Consider the following 22,217-nt stretch of genomic DNA (forward strand, 5'->3'; position numbering starts at 1 on the left):
TTTCATGAAAAACAGTGGATCAATTTTGGTACAGAAATCTAGACCTCAGTGTAACGCTCAGGTGGTTAAACAGCACATTAGCAAGCTTCGATTTCATTGCTGCCAACTTAGCATTTGCATTTGTCAGCTTAGACTCCTTCTCGGCAGACATTTTAGCTTTATTCACCCTCCGGGAATCTTGTTGATTGAATTTGATTCCTATTTTTGTCAGGCTATAGAGGAGCCTCTGTGTCCTGCTGCTTCCATCAGCTCTTATGGACAATTTATCGCTATGCCCTCCCAGGAGTGATCTGTCCCTGAGGACTTTAGATTCTTTATCAAACTCTAAGTCATCAGTACAATTCCTTCCTAATCTAAGATTCTGGTTCAGGGGTATGCTTCTTTTTAAAGGTGTTGGATGAGTACTAGCCATATGAAGGAGAGTGTTGCCTATGGTCTTTTTTCTGAATAAGGTGGTGCTCACTATGCCTTCTGGTGTCATCCTAATATATGTATCAAGGAACAGTATTTTTTCTTTAATGTAGTTCATTGTAAATTTCAAATTGTAGGAGTGGCTTTGGAGTTTGCAGAAAAATTCATTTAGCTGTGATTCAGAGCCTGTCTAAAAGATGACAATGTCATCTATGTACCGCTTCAAAGTACTAATAAACTGTTGGTAAATATGTAGTTCAGGGTTTATAAATAGGTTGTTTTTCCCATCTCCTAAATAAATATTGGCGTAAGACAGCGCACATCATGTGCTCATTGCCACTCCTTGAATTTGAAGGTACACATGGTTTTTAAAGGAGAATATATTTCTTGTTAAAATGTATTCCAGTAGGGAACATAAGAATTTATTCAAGGCTACGGGTAATGAATATGAACATTTTTACAGATAATGTCTATTTCTTTTTCATGTGGAATACTGCAATACAGTGCCTTAATGTCTATGGTAACTAATAGTGATTTGGAAGATATATATGGAGGTTTAAAGTGCACTTTAAAAGTTCAATTTTGTCTTTTAAGTGGGATGGTGGATTCAATACTAGTGGCCTTAAATAGGAATCCAGTAATGTCATGACTATGGATGTTGTACAGCGCTGCGTAATATGATGTCACTATATAAATACTGTGTAATAATATTAACTTACTAGAATTTAAGGCTATAGATTCAATCCCTGAAATTATAGCGTGGTCTGATTGATTCCATAAGTCGTTATGTACCTTCAGGAGGGCGTAGAATGTAGGAGTGATCGGATATTTGGTGTAGAGGTAACTTTTCATTTTCAAGTCAATTGTGCCTCTTATGTAGGTGTCATTTATAATTGAATAGTATGAGGCATAAAACGTGTCAATAATGTTAGAAGAAATTTCTTTGTACCACTCTGTGTTATGAAGAATTTTGTAACAACTCTGTTTGTAATGGGGCTAATCTAAAACTGCAATATTTCCTCCTTTATCTGAGGGATTAATTGCAATATGTTGGTTTCTTCCAAGGTTATTCCAGGCTTTACGCAGGTTAGGAATAACATTTTTGCAATGCTGAATAGTTTCGGGGGTCAGTTTTCTAATTTCCTGAGTGATCAAATTGGTGAAGGATTGAATGTGAAGAAATTGTGTTATTGATGGAAAAATGTGGTTTTGGCTCCCCTTGTGGGAATGGATGTCTTTTAATCATCTCCATTTGGTGGAAAGGGCATAGCTGAGGCGTCCTGATTGTCTGATTCTCCTCAAAGAGTTCATGTAAGATTTTAGGATTCTTAAAATCTTGTTTGTTAAAAGCACTAAATTCAGGTGGCACAGTGAATGTAAGTTGTGGTTGTGATTTGTCAAACATAACAAAATGATAATCTGCAGCAATCATATCTGCCAAATACTACCGATCGTGTTATATTTGATATACGAGTATGATCGGTATGATTCCATTTCCTAAATCAATTACCCAATCTCTCTTCATAAAATCTTTACCCAATATATTCTCAGATTAATGACAATACGAAATGTCATTTTCAGTTTTCAAACAACCAGCAATTTTAAAAGGAACATCTCTATTCATTGTAGCCTTAGAATGTCCAACTATTGTATAAACTGATGATCCTGGTAACAAAGGTAATCTTAGGCCTGTTGTTAAATCAAAACCATAATTGTATATGATGTCCTATTCATGTACAAGAAGGGCAGAATATATGTCGTTTATCTGACAGAGTTGATGCTATTTTGGAGTTTGAGACTGCCCAGAAGGCTGGAGCAACTAGTAAATATGAGTTGTGTTATCATATGGGCACTGATTTATGAAAGCTCTTCAAGGCTGGAGAGAATACACTTTCAGAAGTGAAGCTGGGTGATCCAGAAAACATGGAATGGATTTTTAAAAATCATTTGCTATTTGCAAGCAAATGTTTTGAATCCTGGACCAGATCCATTCCAGGTTTGCTGGATCGCCCAGATTTACTGATGAAAGTGTATTCTCTCCAGCCTTGGAGAACTTTCATAAATCAGGGTCACGGTCTTAGTTATTTATTTATTTCTGTATGTATGACCATATTTGAATGTATGGAATGGTATATATCATATTTTAACCATATTGTAAGATGTCACATCCATTGGGCGTCACCACACACACATACATATATTTACATATTTAATGTATCCTTGTTAAATTGCTGCTGTATTTTTTAATAAATATCTAAGGTTTTTTTATTATACAGAAGAAGACAACCCTGTTCCTAATATGCCAAGATATTATTATTACTTTTTACATTGAATATGGTCAGCCATATTGAAGTGCCCAATTTTGTTAGAGGGGGTTAATTTGCATATTTTCCTGAATTAAGTGAATAAGATTTGAGGGCCATCGAAGGACCTAGAATCAGGAAGAACCAGAATCCAAACAGATGGTCCAGAAGGACAGATAGGTTCAGAGGAACCAGAGGAAGGTCCCGGGTTTTAGGCAAGAAAAGTTTTCTGAGAAGGAAAGAAGTGAAGAAGACTTCTTGGGAGTAAGTGTGAAATGTATTCCTGCTTTTGCTGATGAAAGTGATGTGCAGTATTCTGTATTAGTGTCACGGATAAGGGGAGAGGGGAGGAACACCAGAAGGAAAACAGAAGGATAAAGACAAGGGACTAGGCCTTCAAAGGCTAGGGAGAGGGAAATGGTCACCACCTACGGACACCCTAACCTAGCCCTGTCAGTATGAATAGACCCTGAAGGTGGGAGGATTCATACACCGGAACCTAGACCCTAGGAGCCCTGAATTTCCCTAGGAATAATGACAGGGTATGAGACTACTGGTCCCTCCCCAGATGAATGAACCATCGTCTCCCTGAGGCCTAGTAACAACAAGCACAAGAGAACAACAAAACACAAAGAGCAGTACAACTTATCTTAAATAGAAATGGAGGAGCAGGAATTCTGGAGAGGACAACACACCAGCTCTTCCACATCCCAGCAGTGAATATCAACCGCATAGCATGAAGTGTGAGGCCAGACTAAATGGAGGAGCAGTAATGACCACCAGCTGAAGCTGATACAAGGGGAGTGCTCATTACAAACAACAACACAGAAACAAGTAAAAACAAAGAGACTGTCAGATAACCTCACGTGTAGCTTGTCTCACAGATCTTCTAACCTCAGTCACGGAAGGGACCGTGACAGTACCCCACCTTCTACGGGTGGCCTCCGGACACCCAGGACCAACCTTACCCTGTTTCCCCCGATGATAAGACACTGTCTTATTTTTTTTTGAAGGCCAAAATATGCTCTAGGGCTTATTTTCAGGGGGATGCCTTATTTACCCATGAAGAAGACTACAGTACACAGTTATTGTTCATGTGCCATTCATGTCCACTTCTGATCAATCTGTGCCAATCATTGTCCCCTTCTGATCAATCATGTGCCATTCATGTCCACTTCTGATCAATCTGTGCCAATCATTGTCCCCTTCTGATCAATCATGTGCCATTCCTGTCCCCTTCAGATCAATCATGTGCCATTCATGTCCACTTCTGATCAATCTGTGCCAATCATTGTCCCCTTCTGATCAATCATGTGCCATTCCTGTCCCCTTCAGATCAATCTGTGCCAATCATTGTCCCCTTCTGATTAATCTGATCCATTCATTGTCCCCTTCTACTGTAATCAATAATATACTGTACCATTTAATGTCCCATTCTAAAGCTTACCGTATATAGAGTGGTATTGCTCACAGCAAAAAAAAACCTGTCTGAGCTCCTGAACAAACTCCTGCAGTCTCCGTTAGGGAGGGATGAGGGAAGCTGCCTGTGTTTGCGTGGGCGGAGTCACGTGTGTTTGCGTGGGCGGAGTCACTTCAGTCCTGTCACTTCCTCTTCATGAAGAGGACGCACGGAGGAACCACACACGGAGTCACCCACCGCACCACGCGATTCTGGTAAGTAATCGGTGGGTGGCTTATTTGCGGGGGGGGGGCTTATTTTTCATTTTTACCTAAAAAGTGGGGCTGTCTTATTTGATGGCCCTGCCTTATCATCGGGGAAACACGGTATTTGGATTAGCCCTGTGGAAAGCTTTCACTAGGTGACTAGCATTAATGTCGGTCGTTGGAACCCACATTCTCTCCTCTGGACTGTAACCCTTCCAGTGAAGGAGATACTGGTGGGATCTGCGTAGAATTCGGGAGTCCAGTATACTGGCAATCTGAAATTCTAGATTACCGTCCACCATGACAGGAGCGGGAGGCAAGGAGGCAACAGGGTTAATAATGGCAGAGATCTTATATGGCCCAATATACCTTGGACCCAGCTTCCAAGAAGGTACATTCAACTTAATGTTTCTTGTGGAAAGCCACACAGAATCACCCACTCTTAGGTCTGGACCACTCATACGTTTCTTGTCAGCCATTCGTTTATACTTGTTGCCCATCTTTTTTAAATTATTTTGAATTTTCCGCCAAATAGATGACAAAGAAGAGGAAAATCTTTCCTCTTCAGGAATACCAGAAGTCTCAGTACCAGAAAATGTGCCAAATTGGGGATGGAACCATATACCCCAAAAAACAGCGACTTATCAGTGGACTCCTGCCTACGGTTATTTATGGCAAACTCGGCCAAAGACAAAAAAAAGACCACTCCTCCTGATTCTCTGAGACAAAACACCTCAAATAAGTTTCCAGATTCTGGCTAGTGCATTCATTCTGTCCGTTAGACTGAGGATGAAAGGCAGAAGAAAAGGACAATTGTACCCCCAGGCGAGTGCAGAACGCCTTCCAGAATCTGGAAACAAACCCGCTATCAGAAACCACATCCAAGGGAATACCATTTAGCTTTACAATGTTATCTACAAACACTTCAATTCCCACAGTTTTGGAGTCTAGTGCCACCTCGGCAGACAGGAGAAATCGGATACTACCGGTAAATGACAGAAGTAAATTCTCTGATTCCACACCCAGACCACCAAGAGTGTGGTGAGGATTAAACACGCCTTTTTTGTTTTCACCTTGGCGCCGAACATAAGGACATACGTTAACAAAATGTCCCCTTTTTCCACAGAAAAAGCAGAGAATCCTTTCTTATGCCTGAAGTTCTTATCTCCAGGTAAGGGTGTAGCTCCTCCCAACTGCTTAGGTTCGTCACCAGACATGAACTCAAGAGTCTCTCCACCCAAAGTGTCAAAGGAGGGCGCCACCTTATATGATCGTATGTCCTGAGATTGAGGAACCTTAGATCTCTCCCTCAGGTGTCTATCTATATGTACAGCTAGGGACATAGCCGCATCTAATGACTCAGGATATTCGTGGAACGCCAACACGTCCTTCAAGTTCTCGGATAACCCTTGACAGAATTGACTATGGGGAGTTGGATCATTCCACTCTGTATCCGTAGCCCATCTCCTAAATTCAAAACAATAGGTCTCCAAAGAATTTTCTCCCTGCCATAAGCCCCGTAACTTTGTCTCGGCCAGGGAGATCCGATCTGGGTCATCATAGATAAGACTTTGAAAAATTCATCTACCGACTGGAGGGACTGTGATACGGTCGGCAACAAAAAAGCCCAAGACTGAGCGTTGCTTTTGAGGAATGGTGCCATTGGTTGTAAGGAGCGATTCATCCTATTATGGTAATTACTGATGACAAAAATCTGGCTGACTTGGAGTCGGCTAAACGTCTGAACCTAAAGCAGGCCAGATGGTTGTTGTTTTTTAGCATGAATAGACCCTGAAGGTGGGAATACACATACGCCAGAACCTAGGCCCTAGTTGCCCTGAATTGCCCCAGGAGTAGTGGCAGGGTTTGAGACAACTGGTTCCTTCCCCAGTGATTGAACCAGCAACTCCCTGAGGCCTAGTAACAACAATACTGAAAAAAGTAAAAACAAAGAGACTGTCAAATAACCTCACATGTAGCCAGTCTCTCAGATCTTCTACCCTCAGTCACGGGAGGGAGCGTGACACATAAATAGACAGCTTCAGGTACTTGGGCATACATAACTTGAGAAAGCTGAGTGATTCACTGTAGCACTGTCATCCTACACTGGGGTATTTCAGAGGGGTTACAAGTCATATGGTAACATACATCTCCCTGGGTAAAATTTATAGTATGTGTAAAAATCATATATTTTTCCGGGGAATCATAGGTTTTACAGTTGTAGCAAAAAAAAAAGTTATACGGGTTATGAAATAAACATATATCATGTTCAGTAACATCCGTGTCATTGTAGATATTGCTAAAGACTCTAAGCAGTATGCTGACTGGAGTGGAGACAGCAATCAAACAAGAAGTTAACATATCCTGAGTACTATGCATATCAGATAAGCAAAAACTAGAGCTAATTTATATTTCTTTGGCAAGACGTTCCCATATGTTACCACAGAAGTCAGTCCAATCACTATATGATCATCAGGGCTCCAAAACTGCAGACAAGCATCAAGGCTGGTACTTGTGGATCAAGAAGCATCATCCTGGCGCTGGATCAGTTGTGCCTTTTTCACACTTGAAGCGTGTATCCAGGTGAGTCCTCCACTGGTCAGCACCGCTGTTCTAGTGATGGCTTGCACAGTGACCAGAGGTCCAAAGGGCGGATCCAAGGATTTGTGCTTGTGCAGAGCTTTGACCAACACTACGTCTCCAGGTTTGAATGGGTGCGTCGGTTGATCTGTAGGGAGAGGAAAAGAGAGAGAGAGATATCTCTGTAGTTGCTATTCAATTTTCAATTAACTTAGCTACATTTTGATCCTGATTTTGTTGTAAGTCTCCCGGTAGTAGGATAAGGGGTTCTTTGGCCCAAGGGGTGGGGAATGGACGTCACATTAAAATTTGAAAGGGTGATAGCTTGTTAACTGGATTGGGTGTCATTCTTATTTCTGCTAGCACGGCTGGTAGGTATTGGTCCCACTCAGTAGCATCATCCTGAATGTCCCTCCAGTTGCTTTCCTAAATTTGTATTTTAATCTCTGCTATTTGGGGCAGCCCTACTATCCCTCCTTTTGACCAGATTCCAAAGGAATCTAAAGTCAATCCTTCCTTTTCCCAGAATTCAATGTCCTGTGAAGTGGCAAAGGACTGTATTTGTGATAGAAGTGTGTTGGTTTCAGTAGAAGCTGGGATGGCGAGTAGAAGTGTATCGGGGGGCTAGTGGTGGGTGTAGTAGACTGAGCAGTGGCTTTGGCATGAATATCTGCTAGTCTGTTGTCCCCGGCATTGAAGGAATTGGAAGAAGTGTGTGCTTGACATTTTACAATGGCTATTTGATTGGGGACGTGAATGGCTTGTAAATTTTGGAAATATTGCGGAGTGCTGAATGGGTTTTCCATCAGCTGTGGTAAAACCTCTTCGCTGCCAAATGGCTCCAAAATCATGTATGACTCCAAAAGCAAAGCGAGAGTCAGTGAATATGTTTACAGCTTTTCCTTCCATAATTTCAAAGGCTCTGGTGAGTGCTATCAGTTCTGCAGCTTGGGAAGAGTTAACAGAGTGGGGTGGCTTCAAGGACTGTGTCAGGGAGCTGTACCGCGGCATATCCAGCTAAATAAGTTTTGTTAGAGGGTCGGGAACAAGATCCATCTACAACAACATTTTCTGCTAGAGGAATGGGTGTTGTGGATAAGTCGGAACATGGTGTTGATGTGTTATGTATTTCAGTTATACGTGAGTGTGACTCTGGCACTTCATCCTCCGGCCCTTTAGGACCTAAGAGGGCATTGAGCACAGTGACAGGACAGCTGGTAGCAGAAGCATATTTTACACTTAATCCTGCAGTGGATGTTAGAATAACTTCATAACCAGACAACCTTTGCGTTGTTATGTGTTGGGTGGTTAAATTCTTAAACAAGTGTAGTACAGCATGGGATGTGTAAAGTATTGTCTCGTGACCCAAAGTTAGAAGTGAGACATTTTGTACAGGCATTGCACATGATGCCAGCACACACAGACAGGCTGGCATGCCTTGCACAGTAACAGGCAGTGTCTTAGAGACATATGCCACAGGCCTCAATTTACCTCCATGCATCTGAGCAGGCACAGCAGCCATGGTTTTACAATTCTCTCTTGCATACAACACAATTGTACATTGAAATTGGGCATTGCCAATGCAGGGGAAGAGGTCAGGGATTCTTTTAACACCACATATGCTTTAGTCATTTCATCAGACCATTGAATGTTGTTAGGGGCACTAGGGTTGGTACTGGGATCGAGCTGTGAGTACCAATACAAGCACTCAGGAATCCAGTGTCTGCAAAAATTGATCCTGCCAAGAAAGCTGAGCAGCTGTTGCTTTGTCTGTGGGCAAGGCAGACTGGTAATGGCATGTACACGGCTGGGGGCTAGCAGCCGGGATCCTAGGGTTAAAGCATTCCCAGGAATGTGACCTGTTGCAGACAGAACTGAATTTTTTCTGCGACACCCTCTGTCTTTCCTTTCCCAAAAAGCACAACAATGAAACAGTATCCTTCTGACATGCCTCCTGCGACGGGCTACACAACAATAGCTCATCAACATACTGTAATAAAGTTGAACCATGCTGCAGCTGCCAGTTGGCAAGGACCTGCTGGAGGGCAACTGAGAAAACTGAGTCAACAAAACCTGGGACAAGCGGCACCAGGTGTACTGCTGTGCCATGAAAATGAAAGCCATAAGGGGCTGAGTCTCAGGTGACATTGGTATGGAGAAAAATGCATTGGCCAAATCAATAACACTGTAAAATTGGGTCTCGGGCGGTACTGCTGTAAGGATGGTACTAAGATCTGACATGACTGGTGTCAGCTCATTGATGGCTCTGAGATCCTGTGTAAAACTGTATGAGCCATCTGGCTTTTTGACAGAATTTACTGGAGTATTGTAAGGAGAGAGCAGGTTTTCTTAACCTCCAAGCGGTTAAGCACGACCTCCGGCCGGGCGAACACAAGATGCCGGCCGGCTTCTTACCTGGTCCCGCTGATCGTCCACGTCCTTCTTCTTCCAGCGCCGGATGATCTCTGAAACGAGAAGCCATCCGGCGGAGAAAAAAAAACCGGACGGCTTCCACCTGCGTGCGTGATGACGTCGGCGCGTGTGCGGGAAATTCAAATTGAAACTCATTCAAACATTTTGTATTGGATTCAATACAAACTCCTGTATCCAATCCAATACAAAATAATATAAAATTAATACAAAGTACATAACTGGTAAATTCAAACGCTCATTTTGTATTGGATTGAATACAAACTCCAGTATCCAATCCAATACAAAAAAATAAAAAAAAATAAAATAAAAGGAAATACATTTTTTATATTCATATTATCTACTAGAACCCCTGTTCGGACATATTTCTGTAAGTTACAGGTCTACAATTTAAAAAAAAAATTTCATGAAAAACAGTGGATCACTTTTGGTACAGAAATCTAGACCTCCGTGTAACGCTCAGGTGGTTAAGTATGCCTTGCTGGCAGAAAGATTGACTCATGGGTGCTGAGGAATCCTCCTTGTCTTTAGCTAGAGGGTACTGATTTTGGTATATTGGTGTATGTGGTTTTGTGAGTGCTGTATATGGGGTGCAGTCCAGGAATCCCATGTCATATGGTCCGGTGGACCATGTGCTGCCAGGAACTGGAAAATCCAATAAGAGCAGTTGCAAGGTTGTATTGACATTAATCCCTCCCTTTGGGTCAATAATCAGTGGCATTTCCAGTGATCCCACCAGGTCTCTTCCTAACAGGTTGACTGGACGACTAAGTAATACCTTGAATGAGTGATGTGTAATGTATTCTCCATGTCCTGTACATATGGGAATGTGAGGTGTGCATCTTGTAGGGGTGATGACAGAGGTCCCACAGAGGTCCCACCAGGTGTAGATGGACCTGGCCAGGATCGGAGGACAGAACAAGTCGCTCCTGTGTCTACTAAGAAGTCTGTCAGGAATTGTCCTACTTCTAATGTGATTGTTGGGTTTTTATCAGCCTGGTCAGAGATTTGTAACATAGTGGTGGTGGAATCTTCCCGTGGGCATCCCTATGCTTGATGTGGTTTGCCTCCCCATTGTATAGGGTACTTTGGGGCAGGGTGGTTGTAATTGTAAGCTGAATGTGGCTCCATTGGTGTGCTATGTGTTTGCTGTTGTACTGACTGCTGTTGGTGTGTAGGGCAGTCCCTGGCCCAATGACCTTCCTGTCCACAGGCAAAACACGCTTGATTCCTTCTAACATTTCCATATCCTCTATTGTCATTCCTGTCCTGTCTACTTCCTCTGCCTCTACCTTTTCCTCTGTACCTTCCAGGTTTCCCTGAATAATGGAGTCCCTGCACATTTTTGACGGTTTAGGTAGCTCAAAGCAACCTGCCGCGTCTTTAGTTAACAATTGTCCCATTATATCCTGCGGGGGTAATATACTCCAATTATCAATAATCATTCTGGCAGTTTTAGCATGTTCAGGGATTAATCCATTAATCAGTGACTGTGTAAAAACAACATTCAAATCTCCTCCTAATCCTAGACCTGCCTTTTCCTTCCACACTTTCCTAAACCATCAAGTATAACCACTTACTGTTTCTCCTGCTTTCTGCTTGCATGCTAATGCTGTGGCCATTGATTTTATATCTCCATGTATCCTAACAAATTGTTTATTTACTTGGTCCCACATAAGTTTTGGGGTTAAGTACACAACAGCGGATGATGTGTAGCCCCTGTTATGTGATGTAGGACTAGTGGGGGGTGGTAATAATATCTGTGACTTGGTCTTTGTTTTGGTAAGAAGAGGAGAAGCTGAGGGGGAATCCTATGTAACGGTTTGTTGCTGTACGGACTGTATTGGACAGATATCGTGCTCGTAATCCTCATCCTCCTGTGTTCTCCTTTGTGTTTCTGCTAGTTTCAGCTGTTAGTTGTGGATATAAGGGTGTATACGGGGATGGAATAGAGGATGTGATTTGGGCAATATTTTTTTCTTTACGAGGGTAATCTTTCCGATACATTTTCAAAGTAAACCAGACTTCTCCGCAAGCCTTCATGTATTGACGGCCCCACTCGGGAACTTGTGGATCTAATTTATATCCCCATCCGTCTCGATTACTGAAACACATTCTTAAGATACAACTAATATGGAAATTAGTTTTCAGTGCCATTTTTCAAATGTAATGTAAAAGGGTCAGTGTAATAATCTCCTGCTTTGCCATTTACAAAATCAACAGGAGTTTCCCCTGGAATATTATAAGGAATATCCTCCTCACTGGGTGACATGGCTGTGGGTTTTGGTTTCTGTCTGATTTTAATGCGTTTCTTTACATGTTTTATACGTGGATCCGGGAGCTGTTCCTCCTTTGTGGAATTCCCCTTACCTTGGGAATTCCCCATAATATAAATTACAGTATGTACACAGTTATTGTTAGTTCAGTTAGTTCAGTAGGTGGCTGCAGTGCTCGCTGACGTCCTGTTCCCAGGACCACTTACCAAAACGCAGCTAAGGTCAGGTTACTGCTTGCCCGAGGCAACCACAGCAGTGATGATTGACCCAACCTCACCTTGGCAACCAGATTAGAACACAAACTTATCTTATATACAGTGTTTCTTATACTTCTATATCATGCAACAAAATTCGTATACTCTATATATTAAACAGAAGCCATCAGTGTGCACAAATTCAATAAAAGATTTCCCAAATCTTCCTTAATATTGACCCAGTCCTTCTATCAGGGAGTTTACACTGCCACAGTGCTTAGGTTCATAAGATATCTACAGGGACACAGGAGAGGGCAGAGGTAGAAAAGAACATTTCTACTTACCCGATCCTGGTGTTTTTAAGGTAGGTAGATATCCCACTTCTGACACCAAACTGTTAAGGCGATCTCTCAATGATCCAAGATCAAATTTTCCCTCTTTCTGATCACTTCTGTTTACAGCTATGGTAGAGTGAGTAACACACAACCTAATGTGTGGTTAGATCACTCTCAAAACTTTATTGTTTGCACACAGTTTATATAATAGTTCAAAGGCATGATCAGTGCATGATCACATGACTACAGACAATTAGCAGACATAACAAAAGTACAAAAAAATTAACTACAAGAATCAGCAAAATGCATCAGCTCTTTCACCAGTACCACAAGCAAATGTCGATGAGGAGCCACAATCTGATATTTCTCCAGATCCTGATGTTATGCCTTCTGCTGACAGTGGAGACCAGAGCAATGACAGTGACTGGTTTACACCTCCATCTGAGTCTCCTGTACAGAATCATTCACCTGTTGTTAATGGTGGCCTTCCTCAGAGGGGACATTTGAATCCTAGTTCTCCTCCTTTTGAACCAAGAGCCCAAGATTGTAGACCTACCGTTCCAGGCATGGTTGGAGCACCAAGTTATCCTGCTGGCTCTATTCCAGGACCCCCTGGATTACTTAATGCCTGGAGAGCTAAGAAGAGGAGATCGTGTCCGACTGCCCCCACCTATGTTTACTTATGACAGTTTGGGAAGACCCTGCTTTGCTACACAAAGCTGTGCTATGCAACCAAATGCTGTAATGGACATGATTGCTACTTGTTCTAGACTTGTTAGCATGATGCCTAATTGTTACTAATTCTGTTTTCTTTTCAGCAATTCTTTGTAATATACTACTTCTGGAAAAGTAGTCTGGCGAAGGTGACAATGATGTTAACTTTTGTTATGTGATGTTTTGCTATCCTTGCCGAGCCAGAAGGATTTTCAGCAGGGGGAGAATGTAGCAATGTAATAAATTCACTGCCTGTTTATGCATTAATGTATTCTATGATAATTACTGCAGTGTGTTTTGCCATGTTCCAAGATGGCTGCTGTGCCCTCGGCACTTTGACTTGAGATTATCAGTATTGACCTAGCCTGGGTAACTCCTTAAGAAGGACATGGTATGGAGAGACTCGGGTTCTGTTGCATGTGCAGACAAAGTATAACTTCAGACTGTAAGTTATGGCACAATCCTCTCACTGACACATACTGAAATGACTTTAACATGTTTACACTGCTGCTGTTTGAAGATTACAAAGTTTGATGTCACACTGCTTTTCATATGTTGTTACTATTCAATACAGACTCTTTCTGCTAATACAGTGTGGATTATTATCTATGAGTATACTATTCCCAACTGGGACTGCACTTGTCACTCACAAGACCCCACTGATTGGAGGCACTGCGCTTATGAGAGATTTCATCCTGTTTCCACAAATAAAGGCTCTGCTCCTGTTCATCCACATAGGTTGCCTGACAACACATCAGTAGCCTGCAGAGTGGCTCCGAATAGGGATGAATTTGGAAACTCTACAGGCAGTGCTGAATATTGGCAGAATTCCAGGACCTGGAGGAACCCCAAACTCCACCTGACTTATTTCTTATATGTATATATACATATATATATTCTTGTGCAGGGATAGAACAGGACAGCAACTTCACCAGTGAGTACTGCGGGGACCAGGGGTGTTTGTGTGAATGTACACACTGTGTGTATGTATGTGTGAATGTAACAACTGTGTGTGTATTTGTGTGAATGTGGAGTGCAAAACTGTTTATGTTTGTGTGAATGTGCAGTGCAAAGCTGTATGTGTATGTATGTGTGAATGTAACAACTGTGTGTGTATGTTTGTGTGAATGTGCAGTGCAAAGCTGTGTGTGTATTTGTGTGAATGTGCAGTGCAAAGCTGTGTGTATATGTTTGTGTGAATGTGCAGTGCAAACCTGTATGTATATGTTTGTGTGAATGTGCAATGTATTTGCTGCATATAAATATATGATGTGACGAGTATGTAAGTCATACTCACTGCTCATATACATGATTCCCCCTAGGTGTAAAATGTGGTGAAACCCGGGTGAATGGCAATAAATGCAGCAAACTTTAAGATTTTTTGCTCCCATGTAAATATTCCGATCTCCCAACCTTCACCTCTCGGTGACCCTGGAGGTTCTCTGCTCTGAATGGGGAGGAACAAAGAGGATCTGTCACTGCGCCTGTCCTGTCACATGTCTAAAGGAGCCCCCCACCCCCACATACACATATATACCCTTACCTGGGGCATTTCTATGTAAACAGCTCGTGGCCCACCATTCCTTCCACTGACACAGGGTGACATTCATCCATTACCCGAGGGATTTATTACTTCCACGGACCGGTAACACAGCAGCATGCATTACTCCCAGCCAACACTAACCCCGGGGTAATAATTATTCCCCCACTAACTCCGGGTCATATTTTACCCTCCCTGATCACTAACACCGGATTTTTACTCTTTCATTGCCCTGGGGGTTTTTACAATTCCCCCTGACATCAGGGCCCTTTCCTGCCCGGATATTTCTGCCCCGAATTGTTAGCCGCTGCCCTCTGCAGGCATAAATATAACAACAAGCAGATGATATTCACAGTGCGTGCGGAGTGCCCATTCCTCCTGCTGTGCAGTAAATATCTCCATGTTTTCTCCTTGTGGAATGACTCCGCACCCAGTGGATTGATGTGAGGGAATGTTGTGTGAATGGTCTGGGATTCGTAGTGTTTGGTGGCTGTGATAATAATGAGCTTTGTACATCTCCAGTTCTTATCACAAATTACAGATTGGGCTGACACCAGTCCACGGAGTGTTGTCAGCCTATAGCTGGGACAAACCTGGATGATCCAGTGAACCTGGAATGGATCTGGTCCAGGATTGAAAGCATTTATACAATAGCAAATTATTTTGAAGAAATCCATTCCAGGTTTTCTAGGTCACCCAGGTTCTCCCATTGATGGTTGATCTGCAGTCCTGGAGAGCTTTGATACATCAGGTCCAATGAAATGAGGTGAATGTTGGCTGCACAGTGAATACCAGGCACTGTCATGGTGAATGTGGATATTTGTGTCTTTTATAGGAAGATGGAATTCTCTTTACTCCTCTCTCTGTTCATCACTTTACTCATCACCATCCACTTCTTCATATCATGGTGGAGACAGTACAAGCAGTACAAGAATCTGCCCCCTGGACCCACCCCGATACCCCTCCTGGGCACCCCAAAGTATATGGATATCCGAACTGCAGACAAGGACTACGCCAAGGTAAATCGCCATGCTGGGTCATAAATAGACCCTACCCTGAAGAGCTTACAATCTAGGAGATGCTTATTATAATTGTGATCAAGCAATATATTAGGTAAAATATACATTTCTGGTTCATTTTTGATTAGAATGTAAATTTTTCTTATATGCGTGTTCTTTATAGCAATTTTCTTTTTTTTTTGCTACCTCCCCCTGAGGAAGTAGTTTTATCCACGAAACGCATCAGAAAAAACAAAGAACATTATTTGGTTATATGAGAGCATTTTTTAGCTTTCTGTGTTATTATTTATTTTTTGTTTTGTTTATAATTTTTTTTAATAATATCATGCCAGCAATTCCCTATTTTCTTCTTCTTCCCTTAATGGGTAAAAAGGCGGAATAACAATTTGCGGGGGGTCGGCTGCTAAGTGTTGGGGGTTTAGCTGTTCTAGGTGCGTGTTTAGTGAATGTGATTATACTTGAGTGAATCTCAGGAGACCCAGCACAGCCAATCACTGCTTTTCTTTTTTATTTTCCCTTTACATTTTTATACCTCTGAAATTTTTCCACAGGTGATTTAGTTTTAACCTTTGATTAGACCAAAAATAATAATGAGAGTCTTTTTATAAAAGAATATTTTCAGGGCTTCATATAAAACTTTCTGATTATTATGAGAATCGAGTCAATGATCTCACATCTGACCCAATAAATCCGTGCAGGAGATCAGCATTGTATAATCTGAGAGGAGAGGCTCTCTGCACACCCAGCGACTCAGGATTCAGGCGTATCTAATAAACAGTGAATGTGGCTTTTATTAAAAACACACAGCTGGTGAATGAACCACCATATTTTAAAATTCATGAAAGATTCACCTCCAGTGAATGTTTGATGAATATCACATTCCCCACTTTATAATTAGGGCCAGTGTAGAACTGCGTGTTTTGGTGGCATGAAACTCATAGGATGTCGCCTCTTACGCATATTCTGCCCTTCTTATGCAGCAATTATGAAATCCTGAGCTGGTTGATTGGGGCAGAAGTGAGTTTACCTTTGAGATAATAATGTCATAAACTGACCGAAGTGCAAGGCTGAGCTCGAGTCACCGGGTGACTTTATTTCAAAAGCACACACAGCCAAAACAAGCAAATGTCTCATAGATTTCATGCAGCTGTACTTAGTGCTTTGCCATGGCACCCCCCCCTCCAAGCGGTAGCAATGTTTTCCTGCTTATTTGGGATCTTCTGCCATGGAGCCCCCAATCTATACTTTGTTACACTGACTCTCCATTCCTCCTCCTGTGTTTTGTCCGGGTTCATAGCTTCACATTGGTGTTTGGATTTGCACAGAAACATATTTTGAAGTTAAATTCTTAACCACCTTGGCGTTAAACCCGAACTTTTCCCAGGTGGTTAAAAATGTAAACAAACGTTGTATTGCAATCCGATTGTCATACATTGTATGACAATCGGATTACAACTGTAAGAAAATACTTACCCGGTCCCCGCAGCTCCTCCGGAGACGTCTTCTGTCTTCAGTCTTCTCCTGGCGTGTGCAGTGACAATCACCGGGGTTTCCCGGGGACGTCGCTGCATGCGTCGGTGCAGGCGGGGCGGGAAATTCAAATAACTTTTTGTATTGAACTCAATCTTGAGTCCAATACAAAGAAATCCTTATATAATATATATATAATTGTATTATTTATATTATATAAGCTACTGTACAGTTACATTACATTATACACTATTTTTTTTAAAGATAGAAAAAAAATGTATTATTAAATTTATAAAATTTTGGACATATTTCGGTGAGTTATGCGGTAATTCGGTGAATTATAAGTAATTATTGAGTAATTCAGTGAATTATAGCCTACAATCTAAAATAAATTTCCACACAAAAAATTTAACACTTTTTGCATGGAAGTACGGAAAGAATTAGAACACCCGGCATTCGCGTACCCGTCCCTTGGAGATTCCTGATGATGTCGTAGATTCCTGATAAGGGTCGTAGAGGGAAATTCAAATATTTTGTATTGGATTCAATACAAAGTTCTGTATCCAATCCAATACAAAATAATAACATTTTTTATATTCATGATATCTACTAGAACCCTGTTCGGACATATTTCTGTAAGTTACAGGTCTACAATTTAAAAAAAAAATTTCATCAGTGAAAGGCCCAGGTGGTTAATAAACCCCAGGTGACAATAAGTAAAATATAGATTGTAAGCTCTTCCGCACAGGGTCCTCCCCTTCTGTGTCATTGTTTGTATCTGTCATTTGTAAACCTCTATTTATTGTACATCGCTGTGTAATATGTTGGAGCTATATAAATCCTGTTTAACCACTTGGGTGGTTACCCCGAGCCTGGAGTAAAAAAACTTGCTGAAAGCATTTACCCCGAACCTGGGGTAACCTATCTAAACCTAGCTAAAAATAGAAACAAGCGTTACAGTGCAATCTGATTGTCATACAACATTGAATGACAATCAGATTACAACTGAAAAAAAACACTTACCCTGTCCCCGCAGCCCCTCCGGAGACATCCGTCCTCTTCTGTTTTCTCCCGGCGTGTCAGAGCGGGTGGGAGGCGGGGCAGGAAATTCAAATCATTTTGTATTGGAGTCAATACAAAAAAGCTGTATTGAGTCCAATACAAAGAAATCTTCATATAATATTTATATATTAAGTTACATTACGTTTCACTATTTTTTTGTTTTTTAAGATTTTTTTTTTTATAATGTTTCATTAATTTTTTTATTGTCTTAAGTTTAATAATTAAGTTTAATAAATTTTGGACATATTTGAGTGAGTTATGCTTAAGAATTATAGCCTACAATCTAAAATAAATTTCCATGCAAAAAATCTAACTAAATCTATCTATCTAAATTTTTGCATGGAAATACAGAAAGAATTAGAATGCTCGGTGTTTGCGTATGCGTCCCTCGGCGATTCCTCATGATGTCCGTGTGTGCGCCCGTCGATTGGGGGTCGTGGCGGGAAATTCAAATATTTTGTATTGGATTCAATACAAAGTCCTGTATCCAATCCAATACAAAATAATACAAACTATATTTATCTGGTTTTGTCTATAGGTATGTGACTTAGACTCTCTTTTAAAATTTACCGCACTAGGGAGTACTATACAGTATACCAAATTATTGCATTTTCGGTATTTTTAGTATTTTTTTATGCATTCTTGTTTAAGATGATTTTTGTGTTTTTTATTAAATTTTATTATTAAAGTTGTTTTTTTTTACATGATTTTGTCTTTCAAACTTTATTATATTCTACTAGACCTTTGTTTGGACATATTTCGTTAGGTTACAGGTCTACAATATTAAATAAAAAAGGTCATAAAAAACAGTGTACCGTTTTTGGAACAGAAATCCAGACATCAGTGAAACGCCCAGGAGGTTAGTAATAATAAAATATAGTCACACGTATCCGGACATATGCTGAGAAATCCATTCTGCTGAACATGCAGTTCACAGATTGCTGCAGGAAACTTTTGTTTTTTGGGTGACTCAATGGTGGGGTCTTTATGAATCCCCATTGTAGCCACCATAACCTGCATGGGAATACTAACAGATCTGTAGGGTAGTGGGGGAGAAAACATCCCGGAGTATCTGCAGCAAGATTTGTGTGATTACCACAGACAGAAGAGTGGAGGAGGATATAACCACAAAGTGGGGCAACTCTGCAGTAATGACCACGGGGAAAGAGGAGGATGGACCCCATAATCAACATGGGGGAGAAGAAGTTCTATAGTAATAACCATGTTCTATAGTAATAACCATGGAGGGGGTAATCCATATTATTGACCATGGGGGGAGAGGAATAATCCATAATAATTACCATGAAGGAAAGGGGTAATTCATAGTAATGACCATGGGGGGGACAGGGGGTATTCCATATTAATGACCATGAGGGGAGAGAGGGTAGTCTATAGTAATGATCATGGTGGACGGGGGTAACCCATAGCAATGACCATGGGGGGAGACGGGTAATCCATAGTAAAGATAACTGGGGAGAGCGGGTAATTCAAAGTAATTACAATTGGGGGAGAGGGGGTAAACCATAGTAATGACTATGGGGGGAGAGGGGGTAATCCATAGTAATGACCATTAGGGGGGGAAAGGGGTAATCCATAGTAATGACCCAGGTGGTGGAGGGGGTAATCCAGGGGGAGAAGGGGTAATCCCATGTAATGGCCATGGGCAAGGAGGGGGTAATCCATAGTAATGACCATGGGGGGAGAGGGTTAATCCATGTTAGTTACAATGGGGGGAGAGGGGTAATCCATAGTAATGACCATGGGGGGAGGGGGTAATCCATAGTAATAACCATGGGGGGAGAGGGGGTAATTCATAGTAATGATAATGGGGGGAGATGGGGTAATCCATAATAATGACCATGTGGGAAGAGTGGGTAATCCATAGTAATGACCATGAGGGGAGAGGGGATAATCCATAGTAATGACCAAGGGGGGATAGGGGGTATTCCATAGTAATGACCACAGGGGGAAGAGGGGGTAATCCTTAGTAATAACCATGGGCTAAGAGGGGGTAATCCATAGTAATGATCATGAGGGAAGAGGGTATAATCCATAGTAATGACCATGGGGGGAGAAGGGGTAATCTATAGTAATGACCATGGGAGGAAAGGGGGTAATCCATAGTAATGACCATGGAGGGAGAGGGGGGTAATCCATAGTAATGACCATGGGGGGAGAGGGGTTAAACCATAGTAATGACTATGGGGGGAGAGGGAGTAATCCATAGTAACGACCATAGGGGAGAGGGGGTAATCCGTAGTAATGACCATGGGGGGAAGGGGGTAATCCATAGTAATGACCCAGGTGGTGGAGGGGGTAATCCATAGTAATGACCACGGGGGGAGAGGTTAATCCATAGTAATGATGAAGGGGTAGGGTAATCTATAGTAATGACCATGGGGGGAGAGGAGGTAATCCATGTTAATGACCAATGACCATAGGGGGAGAGGGTTTTTTTATAGTAATGGCCATAGGGCAGAGGGGGTAATCTATAGTAATGACCATGGGGGAGAGCGGGTAATCCATAGTAATGACTATGGGGGAAGAGGGGATAATCCATAGTAATGGCCATGGGGGGAGAGGGGGTAATCTATAGTAATGACCATGGGGGGGAGTAATCCACAGTAATGAGCATGGGGGAGGGGGTATTCCATAGTTAGTAATAACCATGGGCTAAGAGGGGGTAATCCATAGTAATGATGAGGGAAGAGGGTATAATCCATAGTAATGACCATGGGGGGAGAGGGGGTATCCATAGTAATGACCATGGAGGGAGAGGGGGGTAATCCATAGTAATGACCATGGAGGGAGAGGGGGGTAAACCATAGTAATGACCATGGGGGGAGAGGGGGTAATCCGTAGTAATGACCATGGGGGGAGAGGGGGTATCCCATAGTAATGACCACAGGTGGAAAGTGGGTAATCTATAGTAATTATCCTGGGGGGAGGGGGTAATCCATAGTAATTATCATGGGGGGAGAGGGGTAATCCATAGTAAAGACCATTGGCAAAGAAGGGGTAATCGATAGTAATGACCATGGGGGGAAAGTGGGGTAATTCATAGTAATGATTAGGAGGGGGGAAGGGGTAATCCAAAGTAATGACAATAGGGGAGAAGGGGCAATCTGTAGTAATGACAATAGGGGAATGGGGGTAATCCATAGTAATTACCATGGTGGGAAGGGGGTAATACATAGTAATGACCATGGGGGGAAGGGGGTAAATCATAGTAATAAATATGGGGGGAGAGGGGAGAGGGGGTAACCCGTAGTAATGACCATGGGGGGAGAGGGGGTAATCCATAGTAATGACCACAGGTGGAACGTGGGTAATCTATAGTAATAATCCTGGGGGGAGGGGGTAATCCATAGTAATGACCATAGGCTAAGAAGGGGTAATCCATAGTAATGACCATGGGGGGTAATCCATAGTAATGACCATTGGGGGAAAGGGCGTAATCCATAGTAATGACTATAGGGGGAGAGGAGGTAATCTATCAGGGGATTTATCGGGGAAAGTGGGTAAACCATAGTAATAACCATGGGGGGAGACGGGGTAATCAATAGTAATGACCATGGGGAAAGAGGAGGTAATTCATAGTAATTACCATGGGGGGAGGGGGGTATTGTCCTACTTATCTTCAGAGCTGCACTGTAAACAAATTTCCTTTTAAAAGAATTCTGCTTAATTTTCATCTTTGACTTCCTTTTGTTTCTTACCCATGACAGCTCAGCCAAAAATATGGCCCGGTATTCACCATCTGGATGCTGTCTGAGCCGATGGTAGTCCTTTGTGGTTATGAGACGGTGAGGGAGGCCCTGGTGAACCATGCTGAGGAGTTCAGTGCCCGACCAATTATTCCAACATTGGATTTCCCCACCAATGGATATGGTAAGAACACAGCCATGACCATGGAGGGGGTAATCCATGGCAATGACAATGAGGGAAGAGGGGGTAATCTATAGTAATGACCATGGAGGGAGAGGGGTAATCCATAATAATTACCATGAAGGGAGAAGGGGTAATCTATAGTAATGGCCATGGGGGTAGGGGAGGTTTGACTCTATTTTAACGACCCTGGGTAAAGAGACGATTTCCCCACCTATGGATATGGTAAGAACAGCCTTCTCCTGTGCATCTCAGTGCTGCTGATCTCTTACAACCCCTCTGCAATGACTTCCTCAAATTGTGGTTGCAGGGAATTTCTCTGCTTGTAGG

At 42.1% G+C, this 22,217-nt stretch overlaps 1 protein-coding gene and 1 long non-coding RNA gene across 4 annotated transcripts in view; both read left to right on the forward strand.

Annotated features, from left to right (window-relative positions):
- The window catches only part of LOC140330405 (cytochrome P450 2C29-like), an 84,450-nt gene that overhangs the window by 33,329 nt on the left and 28,904 nt on the right, over nt 1–22,217 (forward strand). The window lies entirely within an intron of this gene.
- LOC140330410 (uncharacterized) lies at nt 13,739–21,930 on the forward strand. The gene is made up of 3 exons (XR_011920739.1): nt 13,739–13,842; nt 15,284–15,467; nt 21,728–21,930. It is a non-coding gene; the product is annotated as an uncharacterized lncRNA (long non-coding RNA).

The sequence above is a fragment of the Pyxicephalus adspersus genome, chromosome 5 (assembly GCF_032062135.1).
Source record: "Pyxicephalus adspersus chromosome 5, UCB_Pads_2.0, whole genome shotgun sequence".
Taxonomy (NCBI): Eukaryota; Metazoa; Chordata; class Amphibia; order Anura; family Pyxicephalidae; genus Pyxicephalus; species Pyxicephalus adspersus.